The sequence below is a fragment of the Fringilla coelebs genome, assembly GCF_963513975.1.
Source record: "Fringilla coelebs genome assembly, chromosome: 4".
NCBI classification, from domain to species: domain Eukaryota; kingdom Metazoa; phylum Chordata; class Aves; order Passeriformes; family Fringillidae; genus Fringilla; species Fringilla coelebs.
In genome coordinates, this window is record NC_140032.1 from 57368749 (window position 1) to 57386942 (window position 18194).

The 18194-nt window shown below is 42.7% G+C and overlaps 1 protein-coding gene across 1 annotated transcript in view; it reads left to right on the forward strand.

The window, feature by feature from the left end:
- The first annotated feature begins 3327 nt into the window (after window positions 1-3327).
- SMAD1 (SMAD family member 1) overlaps window positions 3328-18194 on the forward strand; it is a 43548-nt gene continuing 28681 nt past the window's right edge. Inside the window, exon 1 of the mRNA XM_084205030.1 lies at window positions 3328-3540. The gene's annotated coding sequence lies outside the window, so the exon portion shown is untranslated. The remainder of the gene's footprint in view (window positions 3541-18194) is intronic.

The window sequence follows — 18194 nt, forward strand, 5'->3', positions numbered from 1 at the left end:
CAAACAGATCTATGTAGTTGCTAAGCAGTCTGCATATCCTATGTTAATAATGCTGAGGTGGGAGGCTTGTTTAATACCTCACCTACTCAAAGACGAAGCAGACAAGCCATGAAGGATAGAGGGTGATAAATTTTATCAGCCAGCCCAAGAAAGAAGGAAATAATGAAATCCAGTATCCTTAGGAAGCTATTATTCTTCTTGAGAGAGCTGCCTCTTCTCTCTGAAAATATTGTTGGTATTTTCCCACGCTAGGGCAACAGTGTAATGGCTGAAAAGAAAATTACTCCAGTGATTTTAATGTAAATAGTAAGTAGTCTGTTTGATATAATTTAATTATTTAATTATCCATGAAACTCTTAATTTCTGGCAGAAACCTAGTGTACATGAAGGTGAAGCAAAGTTACTGACTTTGGAGCTAAACTGTCTCCAGAAGACATTCTCCATCCCTGGAACCCCTTGAGTAAGCCAGATGAAGCCTGGCTGAAGTTAACAAGAAATACCAAATCATAACCTACATACAAACTTGGATTGTGGAGGAAGATCGAAAGCCAATAGTTGTTGTAGCCACAGCATTACTAGCAGTAGTATTTCTTAAATACTTTTTACATAATAGAATAGTATAAAATATGCAGCATAATGAATGTCTTTTAGCACTCAGCCTTCTGATAATTGGTTTCCGAGACACAGAATTTAAAGGTGATTGGGCAGGTGCTCGGTGAGGTGTTAGGAAGTGTCTGTGAGATTAAAGTTTCCTTTGAGAATCATATTAGACATTTATCTGCCTAAGTGCCCCAACTCCATTAAAATTCAGGTTCACAGGCCTTATGACTGAGCACCTAATCCGATGAAAAGCCAGGCAGTTTACAGAAGGAATGGTTCTTCTCTTTCTTCATTGCCCCAGCCTCACAGCCTGTTTTCCTTGCGCTAGTCCAAATGATCACGTAGTTGCAAAGCAAAAAGAGAAAACCCCCATTCTCTGTTGATTCTTGAGATAGCACAGCCCAGTGCAGAGGAGCATCAAGGTTGATACCCAGGTGTACACACCTCTCTGATCTCCTTTTTTCACTTTTCTTATGTTATTCAGAAAAGGCAGGAAGAAGTTAATGATTGAGGGTATTAAAGTAGCCAACGGAGTTAGAAGTGGTGAGTGTGCAGTAGGACACTGCTGATACTGCTCAGCCACAGAGTAGTGGGTTTGGACAGTCAGCTCTGCCTGCACATCCTAAAGCGGGGGGGAGACTTGAAGTGTTGTTCTGGCCAGTGTGCCAGAACAGCCCAGCCAGGGAAGCCTTGAGGCAGATCTGACCAGGGCACACTGTTCTGCCTTGTCCCCTGGCCTTCTCACACTACTGCTCTGTCTGAAGCCAGGCTACCCAGCCCTCTCCAGGACAACCACTCTGGTTATTAAACATCAGAGAAAGACTCTCCTAGCCTGTTTTATAGCCTTTTTTAGGGAAAGCAGAATATTAATGTGATCCTCCCCAAGCCTCAACGTAAGTAGAAAATAATTTCAGTCTCTCATGCCAGAGCCAACCAACCGGTCAACCCTAACAACAACAACGAAAGCAGTAAAAACGTGGTTCTAACAAGACACCTGACAAACTGCAGTGCTTCCCTAATTATCTCCTTGTCATATCTGTTTAGTGTGAATCATGAATTGATACTTCAGCAACCAGGATCCAGTGGATGGAGCTTGTGCCTGCCAAGTCAGGGTGCAGAGCAGAACTCAGGCACACATAAGGCCTTTTCCATCTATTTCTCTGTGTGCGACTGGATCACCGAGACTGCCAAGCTCTTGGGGCAGATACTACTGCTGCATCCACTACTCTTGATCCAGGACACCTGGATCCAGATTAAGCACTACCACAGTACAAAAGCCAGTATCAGTTTCATGTTTCTTCTGTACCCTGCTTGCAAATGTCTTCATTACCCTGCCAAAATTTAAAGACCTTTCAGTTTGTCTTGAGATAAACTTTACCAGTTGTATCTGCAGTCCAGTGCTGCACTGTATCTGTGATTGCACGTAAAAAGAAAAGTTTACTTGCTAAGTGTAGTTGTGTACAGTGCAAGCACAAAATACACGTTAAAGCTGATTACCGAAGTTCACTCATCTTGAATCATTCAAGGTTCAAAATTTAAGCAGGAAAAGAGTAATTTTATTACAGGCGTTCCCCATCAATATTATAGCATCATCTTGTGTGGGAGATCCTCTACTATTATTGTAGCATAATACCTAACAATATAGTACAATTCACCTGTTTGCAATTTATGTGGTATTTATGTGGCAAAGAAATGGATGAATTTTAGATTATGAAGTTAGAAAGAAGTGCTGCTACCCTCACAGGCATAGACCTGGGTATTTTTTACTGCTGCTCCTTCTGTGACCTTGGTCAAGCCATTCCAGTTCTTCAGACTCATAACGCACCTGGGTGGGCAGGCCAATTGTTCATCTGCTAAAACTCTCAGGGCCTTAAGTCCTCCAGGCCTCAGTGTTGCTGGATTTTAAAATGAGTTTAAAGTCACACCAGAACTGCCTATACATGTGAAAATTTACTGGCCTAAGTATAGGGATATAATTATGCATATAGCTGTATCAGAATATTTTCCCATGTAGAAATATCTTGCGCTTGTTGCTTCAAATCTCCTTCCAGGAACGATGACTGGGTAAAAGCCAAAGTGTTTGTTAAAGAATCAGTTCCAGTTCAATCTTGCTTGCGCAACACTTACCTGCCTACTGTAAAGATCCTGCAAGCAGGCAGGAGAGGCTCACCTTTCCACAGGTGGGCTCCAAACTTTCAGCCAGTTCCACTTTGGAGCTGACACTTGCAGGTCCAAATGGAGTTCAAGTTAGAAGGACAGCGGCGTGAGGCTTCTTTACTGTGGCTCTGACTGCACAAGAAGCCTCACGCACTGTAATGGCTTTACTCGCCTGAGCGAGGACTAAGTGCAGCAACACCTATGGACAGGAGGATGTCCACGTGTAAAACACCTGGGGCTAGAGGGTGCTCTGTCATTGGCAGGTATTACGGCAATTACTTCAGTATTAAGACTAGACCAAGTAAAGGCTGAATCACCTGTGGCAAGCGGCAGGACATAATCCTGTTCCATCAGGAACTGACTTTAACTCCGACAGCATCTGTCGCTGTCCCCGAAGCTCCGCTGCCGGAGCTCCCCAGCCGCTCCGGCGGGGCAGAAACGCCTTTTAAGCCGCAGCGAGGGTGTCGGAGGAGGCTCACACCCGGGCCGGGGGTCGTGCTGTGGATTAGAGCACACAGCGCCCGTGCCGTGCCGGGGCCGCTCTCCGGCGGCGGGCGCAGCGCTCCCAGCGGGACCCGGCGGCGCGGCGGCGGGGGCGGGAATTTGGGGAGGATCCCTGGCCGGGCCGGTGCGTGTGTGTATGTGAGTGTGTGTGTGTGAGTGTGCCGGTGAGCGGCGCGGGGCGGCTCCGGCCGCCTGACGCCAGCCGGGCCACATCCATCCCGATCCCGATCCCGGCGCGGAGGAGCTGCCTGCTGGCCGCCCGTCACCGCCCGCCAGCCGGTAACAACTTCGCGTCCCCCCGCGCCTCTCCCCGCTCACTGGCCCCGGGGCCGGGCGGCTGTGCCCGCGCATCCTCCTCCTCCTCCTCTTCCTCCTCCTCCTCCCCGCTCCTTGCCCGGCGCTGCCGCGGTGGTCCCCGGCGGCGGGAGCGGTGACGGGCAGCGCTGCGCTCCCGCTCTCCTCCCCGGCATGATGGCGTCCCTGCGGCGGCCCGCCGGGCACCGCTCCCGGCTCCAACTTGGTGGGTAGGTGCCGCGCCGGGCCCGGCGGGCGGCAGAGCCCTTCCCTGCCGGGAAGCCGCCGTCCTGCGGCTCCTCCCCGGCCCCGGCCTCGGCCCCATCGTGGCCCGCGGGGACGCGGCGGAGCCCCGCCGGCCGGGGCAGGGGCCGCCTTTGTGTGTGCGGGAACAGCCCTTCGCCTCCCGCCTCGGCCCGGCCGCGTCCCTCTCCCTCTAATTTATCTTCTTTCTTCTTTTTTCCCCCTTCCTTTCTTTCCGCAGCCCCTTCCCCTTCTGTTTTTTTTTTTCCCTCCCCTCCCCTTCTTTCTTCTTTAATGACAAATCTGTGCTTAGAGGTCAAGGAAAGTTCACTTTTTTTTTCTTTTCCCTGTTAGAGGGTTTGGATGTTTGAGATTTTCCCCCTCTTCAGTATAGTTGCTTCATATACTCGTACAGCCAAATAATCTTATCCTGAATATAGATCTTTAAAGCTTATTAAAATTTGCTGGTGTGGAAATATTCAGTCATGCGTTCGAAACGATCTGGGCCAAATGCTGCCTTTTTTTTTTTTTTTTTTTTTAATATAAACTGAAGTCAGAGCGAGTTCTGACCGAGGCAGGGTTGCTGTGATTGCTCTTTTGTTAGTAGATCAGTCTGAAGAAGGTACGTGGTCCGACCTTACAGTTTGCTTTTACAGTATCTGGATAACAGCTTATTCTGAAAACTAATCATTATCTTGGTGTATTTTAGCATAACATGATGGTCACTGCATGTCTACAGTTTTATTTGGGGAAGTATTTTCAACAGAGGTTAATAAAAACAGTATTGTTAGAGCCAGATGGGGAGGAGTAAAAGTAGATGTGTATTTCAAATACAGGCAAATGGAAAAGCTCATTGCCTGAAACATGTCAGTGTTTAATGGATGTCAGTGTTCAAAGATACTGCACCTTAAAACTAACAGGCTTCTTAGGAAAGAGCTGTCATAGCTGATAGTTTGAATCTGTTTTGCACACATAGGGGAAGTCAGAAAAAGAAAACTTGTTTAAAATTTTTTCTTCTGATAGTTATATGTATTTTTAAGCAGCATTCAGGAGTAAAAATTAAAACTTTTGCTTAGACAGCCCATGGAGAACACTTTTCTTTGCAGGTGTGTGTCTGTAATTCTTCATGTGGCTGACTGCATACACCTTGTCACGTCAAACAATAGGAACAAATCATGTGAGGGAACCTAAGTTTGGCTTATTTTTTTCTTTTACTTGTGAGTAATGACTTGGCTGAATTATGGGATCTGAGTTTTTAGTTGCAGCTGATTAATACTTAATTTCCCCCTTAGACCAGAGAGCAGTGCTGTGAAGCTTTTTCAAGGTTCTCATTGGATTTTAGTGCAGGTTTTGAGTGCTCACTTCTCTGTTGTGAGTGGAAGAACATCAGTATGAAAATGAGAGCGATGTGGCCCTTTTTGGAGTCCTTGCTGTGGTCTTAGGGCTGAAGTCTTGCAATTTACTTCAGACTGTAAGTAGGCACTTGAGAGAAATTTCCCTTGATTTGGGTGATCCAGAAGGCTTCCACAGCTATGAGAAATGATCAGTTCAAGGCATGATCAGGTTACCCTAAGGGTAGGGATTTGTCCTTGCATCTGTTTTGACCCCATTACCATTGGGTATGTAATTAAATACATTTTTTTCCTACTCTGTTCTGTTCAACTTGCTTTTTTGTGTACCCTTGAAAATGTGATGATCTGATACATTTGAGAGAAGTGACTGAGTAAACAGATGGAGATCTTTCTGTTTTCATATAAATAGTAACTATCAAATCAAATATTTGAAAACTGATGAGTTAGGTGTTTGCTTTTCCTCTGTAGTTTGAAAACAGAAGTAAAGAGTTGAACGTGAAGAAAAACAATACAAAGGTTAATAAAAGTGCTCCGTGTGTTTCTGAGTACTGGGAAATTATTCAGATGAAACTATGAATATCTTTGCTTGCTACAAAGATTTAAATTTAAAAAATGATGGGGTTATGACTGGTTTGTTTTTGGTTTTTTTGTTTTTTTTTTTTTTAAATTAAAGCATGAATGCACTGGATAGTACATATTGCCAGTATTCTGCCCTGTGCAGCCCGAGCTGTGTGCGTAAAATATCATTTGAGTAGTCTTACAGGCCTAATGGAGGCATCATCTCAGCTTTATAAATAATGTAAGTTGTGTATAATGTGGAGTCCCCAGAGACTGCAGAGAAAGCATCATTACCAGCCTTTTCAACCTGCTGGAGATCTTAAATTGATTTACAGCACTGAACTGGTGCAAAATGATACATTAGGATGACACAGGGTCAACCTGTAAAAGTCTATGATGTGAGCCTGTTAGTGCAGTCATCATAATTAAACCATATTATGAGGGCAGCGAAGCAAGTGTCTGTGACATGTCCCATTGTGCTTCAGATATGGCTGGCTCAAGAATCAAATAAAGAGAGCTCCGTGTGTGTTGTTTAAGTTATGCAAAGAATAGTTGGAATTAAAGTTTGTGGCCTGTGAAAATAAAACCAATTTAGGTTGACTCTCAATCTCCTCCTTGCAGTCTTTAGGAGCTGAAATAGATGAAGGCACGTGCAGCTACGGGATGTATGAGTGGGGAAGTGGTTGTGAGTGAATCTCTGAAATTTATACATCCTTTTTTAAAGGATCAGCTAGACTTTACCTGCTGACTGTGCTATCAGATATCAAAAGGAACAAACAGGCAAACAAGCAAATTGTTTGGATTTTTTTCCTCCTAGTATTTCTATCCCACTGAAGTTTGTAACTGCCTGTTAAAACATTCCTGAAGATCTGAGTTCTTGTATAAGATGGAGCATTTTAGTCATTTCTTGAACTATATAGCCAAACTTCTAGAACAGAGACTGTAATTTTGAATATGAGTTGGCATAGGTCACTTTTCTTTGTGAAGACAACTGAGGCTTCAGAGTTGTGTATTCCTCCAACAGCCCTAGAAAATAGCATGCCACAGGTAGTAAAATGTTTGCTAAATGCTCAGCATCTTGGGTCTTGCTGTTTCTGCTGCTAAAATCACTATGATGTGTTTTGGGAAAAGTCCTGGAAAAATGACTTGTTTTTTCTTCCTTCTACTAGTCAGTGTGCTGCTTGGGGATTTGAGAGTTTTGCATTTGTTAGTGTTTAAACTACCTCCTCATACCTGTAGTGGTGTGAGTTTTTAATCATCTGAGGTTCTCCCAGCCCAGAAAGAAACCTACCTTATTTTTAGTCATAAATATAAGTAAAAAAATAATTTTGAGGCATGCAAGTGAAGCAGACAAAATAAATGGTCACTAGTGGTAAGAGATTTATTAGTATCCAGGTTCAGTTGCACCTCAAGAGTAAGTGCTTTAGCTAAGGTACTTTTTGAGTGGCAGATAAAAGAATTAAAGCTCACTTTGGAGTGCAGTGGCTTTTAAAATGTGCATGTGGAGCTGTCTTCTGCTGTGTCAGTGCAGAAGAAACTGCCGTATTGGAGAGAGAGCCATAAAATCTGTGAAAATGAAAGTCAGATTGCACAAATTGCTTTATGGTTGATGAAGTGATCTTACCAACGTGTGGGGCTTTTGTTTTTTGTTGGTTTGTTTCTAGTTATTTTTTTAATTTCTGGTTTAGGTTTTCACGACGAACTAACTCAGTTTTGCTTTCAGAGTGGGGAAAGATCTGCTCTGCCCATAAAAACTTCACTGTTTTTCCCTGTAGTAAGAGCAGACTAATGTTCTTCTACTGGCCTTTCTTCTGTGTACAGTAAAAAACTGAATGCATACCAGTCTTAATAATTAAAAGATGATATGCAGTTCCTACAAGTTTTCCTTTGAAATGTACTGAGTGCAAAATTTGAGTTTAAAATACAAACCCCAGCTTGGCAAGTGAGGTTTGAAATGCTGGTGAGTTACAGGCTCATCTACCCAGGCATCTTGGAGTTCTCAAGCTCTTTTGCTCAAGCTGTAGAACAGCAGAGAGAATTTTTATATTAGAATGGAGGGTTTTGCTTGGGGTGGGAAGGAAGTTATTGTAAATCAATATTTTTAAAGTTTCAGTGTTGCATCCTCGAAGTCTGGGGTATAACTGTTTCCATTAGAATGTTGCTACTCTTCAAGATTTGAAATAACCAGAGAAAGTGTTTGATTGGGCCTTCTGTGGAGGGCTTTACAGAGAGAGGGTGGATTCAGGGGTGAGGACACCCTTGGCTTATGGCTGCCACAAAGATCCCTATCCTTCTCCTCAGACAAATGGTGATTTGCATTACAGAAGCCCTTGGGGTTGCTGTGTATTTGAGTGGGGGATGCCCCACATGTTTTTTAACGGGATGGAGAAGGCAGATGTTTCATAAAGTATGCTGATTTCAAGGAATGAAACCATTTTCTAGAAGGACCCCAGATCATACAGGACTGTCTCCCTGCATCCCTTTGTCACCTGAATGTGCTGGCACTGGAAGTTCCTCTCAGTTTAATAGGAACAAAGGTTGAGCACAGTGCTGCTGATTAGACTGTGTGAGGTCCAGTGTTCCATGCATGAAACGCTGAACTCCGTCGAGCTGTGGGGATGGGTCCATTTGTGTTGGTTTTTTATTTTGGGAAAGGTGGAAGGATGTATGGGGAACTGTGGCAGTGGGATTGCTCTGATGGAAGGGTTGTGGGGCTGTAGTGCCAGACAGCAGCTGGGTTGAACCATCAGTGGATTCCAAAAGGTTTTCTGCAAGCATGGATTGCTTTGCTCAGTTGTACTTTTCTGGTGACTGATGTCTTGGGACGCTGTGTAGAAGCTGAGTTTAGATCAAGAGTGGAGGCTTTTTTCTTCCTGTCTCTAGACTTTCCAGCATAGGGAAGCTGACCAGTAGAGCTATTCTGAGCGCTTGCACAATTTGGTTGTTCTAACATAATTTTGTAATTGTTCTGGACTGCGTCACTTTTATTCCAATGTGTGTTATCCACTCGGGAGAGTGATATTAGAGCAGATGTCACCAGTCTCTCCCATTTGGTTCTCCCCTCATCCTTTCTGCAGCATGCACAGGCAAAGTCTAGAGTACAAGGAGAAAAACAAAGTATTTTTAAACATGTCTTTATATAAGTCATTATATTTAGGCACTGTTCAAAGCAGTATCATCCAAACCCAACTATTATGTTGAGTTGGCATGTAAGCAAATGATTAATGTGGTTCACCAGTGATTTCTGAAGCAGTATTTCATATTTCTGTACTTATAAAGGGAACACTCTTCCCAACATGGCAGCAGATGAGACTGTCTAAGCCAGTGTAGACAGTCTGAATTATAGCACTTAATGGTATTCAGAAGTATATCACTTGTTGCATGTTTTTGTCATTAAAACTACTAAAATGCCAATCCACATCAAAGTAATCTATGAGCTATCAATCCAGTATTGGGCAACTTGAAAATAAGATACCCATTAAAAATTTTTGCAGTGCTGAAGTGATTATAGACAGAATCATGAGAGTTTTCGCTGTCTCCTTGTGTCTTTCCCCAGCATGGGTGTAAGAATCTCATCTGCCCTCCAGTTTTGACTGATGGACTTGCTTCCTTCAGTACTTGGCTCTTGTTTGAGGGGAAGCTGAAAATATAGATTTCAGCTCAATACAGATTTTATCCCTGAGTAGAACTTGGATTTCAGGGTTTGCAGCATTACAGAGTTTCTTCTACAGAGGTGGCAAGACTGATGTACATGTGTAAGGGCATATCGAAGTAGATGAAAGCAAAATAAGCATATGTGCACACACCTGACACTTCTGTAGCAGGTTGAGAAGTTTCCCATGAGTTCAGAGAATCTTGTATGTTCAGATTGATTGGTACATGCAGTGACCATAGTTGATGATACCTCTACTTGGTTTTCTTCTCACTTTGTTCAACACTGCAAACCAGTATCTCATTCTTCTGTGTTGACATGAAAGATTAAATTACTGAGATATTTTTCTTGTAAAGAATTTAAGACTTATGATTTCAAGCATTTTAAGGCATTGAAAATTATAACAGCATTCTGTCTGGTGTAGCATGTTGAAACCAGGGCATGAGACTCTTGAAGATATTTTAGTCTTACAATGGTGTGTATATAAGATCCTTCAAGTGGATAGGTATGCTGTATGTGTGTGTGCACAAATGAATACCTAAAACAATATCACTGCTGTTGAAAGTTAAATTGTTTGGATCAGATAAAGGTAGGCTACACCTATATATAGTTGAGCCTGTAAATTTATCGAGGTCTGTGTATGTAATAACTATTTATATATAAATACTTAAATGCTGTTTAAATGCTTGAAATCAGTGTTGATTAAAGATGAAGTAAATTACTGGAGAATCATGTTGCAACAAATTGTGGCTTCCCCTTAAATGTGTTTCTAAGGGTGATAGGAGGAAGAAACATCTGCTCTTTGGTCAGATGCTGTTAATGAGCTGCATGTTTGACTTCATTCTGCCAGTGTATTTCACCTTTGTATCTGTTAGGTTTCATTTGAATATTGACGTGGGAGGAATTAATCAAGTGTCCTCGTTGTCTTACAATGCCTCTTACTAGGAAAGACTTTGATCCAACTTATCTGTTGAAGGAAAAATATGCAGCTTGTAACCGGACATATTTTCCATGGCAGGGGAGAGAGGGCTTTCAAAATTTTGCCAAGATAAGCATGGTAATATGTGTAAGAGTGAGCAAGGAAGGTGGTGTGGAACTGACATCTCCTGTTCTTTCAGTTGATGGTTTAAATCTCTGGGGTGTCCCTGTGATTTTTCCAGAATTATATCCTGAGGAATAGCAAAAAATGTATGGGTTGGTTTTTTTTTTGTTCTCCGTTGTTTTTTAAGTCCTTGTCCTTTTCTTTCCTGCCCTCCCAAGATGTTGTAAAACAAACTCTGCTAGTGGTTTGGTAGGACAAAATAGTTGGCAGAACACCCTTGCTCACTGTTGGCCAGTTGTCTTTTTTCCAAGGGTTTCTGAGCTGTCTTACATGAAGCAAGAAATTTACTTTCAAGTTAGGCCACACACTAGCACCTGCTTAGGAGTGTAGGTTCTGTTCCCAGGTCCTGAGAACTTACTAAAACTGGCTCATCAAGAAAACACAGTCCTGTTTGATGAAGGATCTTTCTTTTGGTACCTAAATGCTCTGTGTGAAATTTGACATATTTTTACCACTGTTATGGTTTCTGGGCTGAAATATACTTTGGTGAAGGTGGGTTTGGATTTATTTTAATCTAGGAAGGGCTTTATTCAGGTTAGTAAAAGTACAGTCTACAAGATGATTTTTTTTTCTGTTGACTTAATTCCAGGTGTAATAAAATAATGCATCCTGCCTTTGCAGATGGGCTGGGAGACACACAGGATGTGAACATGACAGGGCTTAGTCATGGTTGCTTAAGGTATCTGGTACTACAGTGATGAGCATGGAATGGGAGCCTCTGTAGATCAGAATCTTCCAGTAGCTCACAAGCAGTGAAAAATGGGGTGGAAAAGTGGCTTCTTAACAGGGCTGTATGTGAAGCAAGGTGACAGTGATGAGGACTTGTGTTGTAATTGAACAAAGCCATACATGAATGAAGCCAAACTTCAAGGGTACAAGTATGAAGGGAGGAAGACTGAGGCAATTCAGAAGGCTTCCGGACTCTCTGAAGTGGTCGAAATCAGGGAGAAAGCAGCTTTCTTGTGTGTCTGCCTGTGCGCAGCAAGCAGAGCTCAGTCCCTACCTCAGTGATGAGACGTTTTAGTTGTGCCAAGGCAAGTGGACTTCTATCCAGTTTTCTTGAACCAGTTGCTTTTCTGAAGTGTGACCAAATTAATTGGCCGGTGGTTGTTTTGGGAGTTTCACAGAATCACAGTATGGTTGAGATTGGAAGGGACCTCTGGAGCTCATCTGGTCCAGCCCCCTGCTCAATCATGGCCATGAAAGTTGTCCAGCACCATATTTGGATGACTTCTGTTTTTCCAGTTGTGTGACAACCACTCTATTGTTTTGTCCCAACAGTGAATAAAGTAGATTTGAAATATATCTGAACCTCAAAAGACCTGCCAACATGTACACGATGGCTTCAGGGATTGCTATATGCATAATGCCATGACACTGGTTCATTTCAAATGTGTGGTAGTATTCCAGGAATCCCAAACACATCTAAAGCATGCGCTTGCTTCCCTGTACAGGGAGGGAAGAGGGAGATGGGAAGGACAGAGACCCAGCTTGAGTGCCTTTACTGAGGTCTTACCATGAATCTCCAACATTCAAGACCAGAATTTCATCTACCTTCAAACAGTCTCTTGCTCTTTGCTCTTGTCAGACACTTTTTTCTTTTTATCACCAAGAAGAGAGATAGATAGATAGATAGATAGATAGAAAGAACAGACCTTGGTTATGTCATCATCTTAGTTCTGCTAATTATCTGGTGAATGCAGTGATGAAGTATACTAATCTGAAAAATGTGAATTTTGACCTTGCTGAATGTCTTGAAACAGCTGAGTTACATATAGGTTGCCATCTTGACTGTTGCAGTTTCCTGTTCTGCATTTTTGCCTGCTGCTGGCTTTACAGTCTGGCATATTTAATAACAGGCCCTTTATTATCCATGCTAGCTAGTGTCAGTGGTAAGTGCTTTCTCTTGGATGTAGTAGCCAAAGGAAAAGTCTTTGTCTTTATTAGCTTAAAACTTAGGCTAATGCAATTACAGTTTCTGTAATGTGTCGTATTATATTTCATGTGGAAAATATTTTATAAATGCTCTTGGGTTAAAGCTCTGCTGTGTGTGGTTTTTTTGGATAGATGGATATGAAATTGCTCTTTTTTCCCCAACTTTGCTGTAGTTACTAGAGCAGAAGGCAGTGGCAGTAGAGGGGGCTTGAATTACTTGCAGGAGTGTTTGGTTATTCAGAACCAGCTAAGGCAGGGCTCCTTGCTCTGGGGATGAGAGCAGGTTTTGTAAATCAGCTGAAGTACTTGTGTCTGAGTGTTAGCTCATCTTTGACCTGGATATCACTTAAATTTTGAGGGCTGCAGCTCCCTGAGATGGAAAGAACTCTTAAGACCTGGGTTTCTCTCAGTCCCAGGCATGAATTTCTTCCTGTAGGCTGCCTGGGTGACTTTGGTGCTCTGAGCTGATCCCGCAGAAGGTGTTTTTTGGTTTATGTTGGTTCTGCCAGGTTTAGGAGGGTGAACTGACTGGCAGGTAGAGGGAAAGTTGTGTTGCAGTACCAAGGCTGGCGCAAGGGAGTCAAGGGAAACCTTTTCTCTCTGGGTGGGAGCGAGCCCTTGGGGCTGCCCATTGGCTTGTGGACCTGTGACCTTGCTGGCCCAAGGCAGCTGCTGGAGGTAGCCAGTTACAGGCAATGCTTTAGCACTCCCAGATGAAGACTTCCTTAAAGTGCTTGCCAAGGAAAGGTCTAATTTACAGGGTTTTTTTTCCCAGATACTTATGTTGGTGATTAGCGGGGAGAGACTTGGCTGCCAGCAGCTACATCAGACACAAAGCCCCAGTGTAGCTCTATTGGCAGGAAAACGACAGTGATTAATGGTGCACTATCTTTTATGGGGGGTGAGGGAGGACGGATGGAGAGCAACATTTCCACAAGCTTTCCTGGTCAAGTGTTATTTTCCTAGTATAAACTGCAAGCTGTCTTAGAGATGTTTTTCTATTTGAGTGCAACTGCATGAGCAGAACACATCTAGTGCATGTGCTGTGTGAGACAGGACAAGTGTTTTCCCTCAGGAGGAAAAGAATGTCCAAGTTTAACTTCTTGGTAATAGAAACTTTATTTTCCTCTTTAGAGGATGAAATAACTTGAAACAATTGGCAAACTGGGTACAGTTAGCAGCATTATCAAGAAATCAGAGAAAAGGTAAATACTAAATCCACTAAAAACCCTTCTGTAAAGGCAGATTGGTGTTACCAGAAATCACTGCCAGTGACGACAATTGGGACACCTGAAGCTGATCTGTGCTGTGAGCCGGTGCAGTGTTTGTAGCTTTCCTGGGTTCTGCACCACTGCATAAATCACTTTCAAATTTTTGGCTTTTGATCCACTTTTCTCAAAAGAAAATTAGAAAGCATTTGTTGTGGTGCTATACGATAAATGTGTTTAAGAGCCCTTACTCATTTTTGTTCCTTGCATCTTTGTAGTATATTTCTTAAGTTTAAGGAATTAGACTATCTACACATTTAAAATACAAACTGTAGGTATTTCCCTAGTAGTGGGAGCTACTACTTTTCCGAGTGCTGGAATGAGGTACTCACTGAATTCCCTTGTAGCCTTCTGCTGTGCTGGAGAAGTCTCCAGAACATGGGAATCTGACTGTAACAACTTTCTCATTTTTATCTCTGGCTTGGCTAGAGGCTTCTTTGCAGAAAGCATCAGCATAACTGGCATAAATGCTCCAGGGCTATTTACTGCAGTTGACTGGATAGCTGTTCCCTTTGCCCTTCTCCCCACCAGTTTATCAGGAATGACTCTTGCTCATGGTCAGACCCAATGCATCTCCTGTGGTTTGTGGGCAGGGAGCAGTTCAGAAGTGGCAGTGCTGGTGACAGGCTGCTTCGGCTCAAGTCTGATATTCCTGATTTTTTTTCTGTCACACCTTTGCCTACTTTCTTGCTTTCACTGGTTTGGGACATGAGGACTCTCAATATTCCAGGCCAGCCAGAAGTCAGGGTTGTTTGAGCCTAAGGGCTTCTTATCGTGGGAGCTGGGGAGTGCTGGTTTCAGCCCCAGAATTAATGACATCTATGGAATAGCTAAAAGACAAGGAGTCTGCAATCTTTGTGTGTTCTTTCCTTGCACTAGCTTGTAGCCTAGAAGTAAGTAGTCTTGGCAAGTGACTTTGGAACTTGGAGTTCTTCTGTCCATCCTCAGTACCAGGCCAGCTGTGACTGTTTGTTCAGTAGCAGGGAGCAGTGGAAAATTTGGAAGTGTTATGGCTGTTTTAAGCTAGCCTGCTGCTGACCTTGCAGAGCACGGGGTGTTTGGAAAATGCTGTGTTTTGGTGTCTCAGCTGCAAGAGACTTGCAGCTTTGCAAAACCTGACTTTTGAAACTTCAAACTGGTCTCAAAAATTATGCTGGAGTGATTAATAGGTTGTCTTATTGCCATATGCAGTCATACAGGCTCTATTAAGAAGAAAAGCTTGCAGATAAGGGAAGGGTACTGAGTAATTCTTAATGTGGCTTGGTTCCTCTTCCAAAAGTCATGAAAAGCTTACAGATAACCAGGGAGTCAGACAGATTACAGCCCTTTTCTCCTGTTGTAAAACCTCCATATTCCCAGTCAGCAGTGTAGGAGGATATCTCCCACTTCCTTTCAAGCTCTGCTGTTCCCAACTGCTGTATTAACTATCAGCTCCTATCTGTGGCTTGAAGCCTTTGTACAGAACGCTCCAAAGCCTTGATCTCAGGAATATGAGAAAACAGTTTGACGTGAGATTCTGCAGATGTTCTGGCACAGGGCTATGACAGCTGCTTTTGCCTCATCCCACAGTTTTTTGAATCTTTCTGACTCCTCATGATTGTCTGCACCCTTGTTTTGCCCTTTTGGGAGGGGAAAGGTGTGTCCGTGACTTCTGGATCTGTTTTTGGTATAGACACGCTCAGAGCTGTACCTCAACTGCTGGTAAAGGCTGCAGTCAACCCTTTATGTGTGTTTGTGGGTGTATTTTGAACTTTGTTAACCCAAAGTGGCCTTTTACTTGATGTCAAGAGGATCCCTGATTTGTACTTGCCTGTAAGTGTAAACTTTAAAGAGTTTCATTGTCTTGTGTGGAAGCTGAAGGGTCCCTATAAACACTGTGATCTTCCATTTATAAAGGGTCTGTGACTTAGGATGGCTTGATAAATACTTAGGAACTGCCAGGGAGTATTTGCTGTGGTGGGGTTGTGCAGCTGCTCCTCAGTGTCCTGAGGACCTGGAGCACACTGGGCTTTGTGTCATCTCAAGTCCAGTCCCGGTTTTCAGTGGGCCACTTGTGGCATGCTGTCATTAAATAATGTTTCATTAGACGGTGGAAGTCTGGCAAATATTGGTGTTTGTGTCTGAGTTGTATAAACTTGGCTTGGAAAGCTTTGTCATCTTTAAACACTTTCTCTGTCCAGAATGGTAGTTGTGAATTGCAGGGCATTTGACAAAATTCAACATGGACACTTTAAAGACCTGAAGAAGGTACAGTGTTTTAAAAGGTGTTTAAAGACAAAAGAATAGGTCTTTAGTTTTTACAGATGAGGCAAAAACCAGGAAAGCTGGAAGAATCCTTTAAAACAAGGAAAGCTGGAGAGCTTTAAAAAAGTCAAGAAAGCATGCGTCTCATGAAATGCTCAGAAATGTCTTCAGCATTGGCAAACTGACTATTCTTATTTAAGGTGCATAAATGGTGGGTGGAGGACTAATTTGTGGAAAGATTTATTTAATTTAACAGCATTACTTTTTTGGTTTAATTTTCATCAGTTTGTTCTGCTTTGCTGAGGCTTGACCCAAAAACTCTGTTATTGGTGAATAAGTAATTTTTCTTCTCAGTTTTTGTCATCTTTTGATTTGATGAAGGATTCTGCTTTAAAGCTGGGGATCTTGAGCTGTAATTTAACATCTTTACTTAATCTCTGATAAATGAGGTCTGGGTCACAGTCTTTAGAAGTGGTTAAATGTAGCTGATGTAACTGTATTGGTGCGGGCTCTTGGTGAAATGAATCATTTGTAGGAGCAGTGACTTGCCTCAGCTGAGCATAACTGGAGTGCATTTGGTGGGGTTCCCCTCCTTAAAATATACCCTGTTGGAGCACTGCTCTGGCTGGGGCTGACAAACCCCTTTTTAAATTCATGCAGACTGTGCTAGACTGTCCCGTTCTCTGAAGACAAAACACATCTTGCATTTTATGAGCTTCACTCAAAAATTTTGATGCCTGCGTGGTGATGGGCATTTTTCTTTCTTTTCTGTTTTAAAGGTTTTCCTTTATGCTGCAGATGTATGTTTTAACTGCCTAAAAAAACCCCTGAAAGTGACATGTCAGTAAATTTTCCGCATCTCACCTGTGAAGGAAGTTCCTCCTGCCCTGTGCTGATGAATTGGAGGGAAATGCTTTTTTCAGCTGATAAAAAGAAATAAAATTCCGTGCCCTTCCCAAAGGAGGAATTCAACAATTGGACAAGTGATGTGGGACCATGTGTTGGTTTGTAAAAGGATATAGTTTGTAAAGATGTTTCCTTTGATGCCTGTGATGAATATGGATGTGTTTCCCTTGGAGAGGGTTTTGATTAAATTATGCAATTAGAGCTGACCAGACAGATCTAAATATAGGAAGAGGTTTCAGTTATCCTGCCTTTGTGTGTATTAACACACCCACACAGATGTGTGTTTGTTATTGTTGTAAACAACACCTGTTTTCTAAAGACAGTTCAAAAAGTCAGGAAAGGGAATAGTCTTTGTGGAAAAAGGGAGTTACACAGGAGTTTTATGATGAAAGGGCAAAAAAAAAATCTATTTTCCCCAGATTTTTCCCCTTTTAGAAAAGGTCTTCTAACTTTGATAGGTGGATGTTCACAAAGCCATGGCCAGTGCTGCAAACTGGTCTTAGAGGTTCTCCCGCATTTTTCAGGACTTGGTCTGTGTCATCTAACAGTGCTGACTGAGATCCTTGGCTGCTCCTGTACTCCTGAGTGCTCTTAGTGTCCTGATGGGACAATGTCTGGAGTTTAAGTACAACAGAGCACAAATGAAATGGATAAACCTGCCCCAAAGATGCACAATGAAATACCACTGCGATGGCTGGTAATTCATAATGTCTCTTGACAACTGTTTCTTTGGATATGTTTTTCTTTCTAATGTCTTGCCATAGTTTGAGGATTTCTTTAAGAGGCCTTTAGGTTGGAGACAGTGAAGAATGAAGAGTCTCTTCCTGCATAGCATTTAGGAAAAAAAACCCAACCTTATGAACACTATTCTGGCAAGTTTTGTGATTCACAGCCTTGTATTCATCATATAGGTTATTTTAGTGAAGTTCATATTTTGCAATCCCATCTGTGCCAGAGTTTTGACTGAATCATCAAGTTACAGTTCCTTCCTGACCTTGGTTAAAGTACTAGGCTGCGGTTTTAGAGATAATCTTTGAAAGCACATCCGATTCAGTCCGGCTGCTCGCCGACACCAGAAGGGATTTATGCACACCTGGGTGGATGTTTTGATCTATCCTACTTGTACTAGCCCTGCTGTGCACCAGGCTTACCCAGCTTCCTGAACAACTATCTTGGCAAACTTGGTTTTAGTTCTTTCCTGTAGTCTTGGCAATATAAAATATATATGAAATAAGCACGGCAAGGAGACCAGCAGGCGGTAAAGGAAAAGCTGGTGTTTTGTAACTTTGTGGAATCTCACATGCATCTGAATGCAAGAATGAGTAAAATTCAGCAGTGTGTTTCTCATCTCTGGTGAAAAAGGCAGGATTTGAGGATCT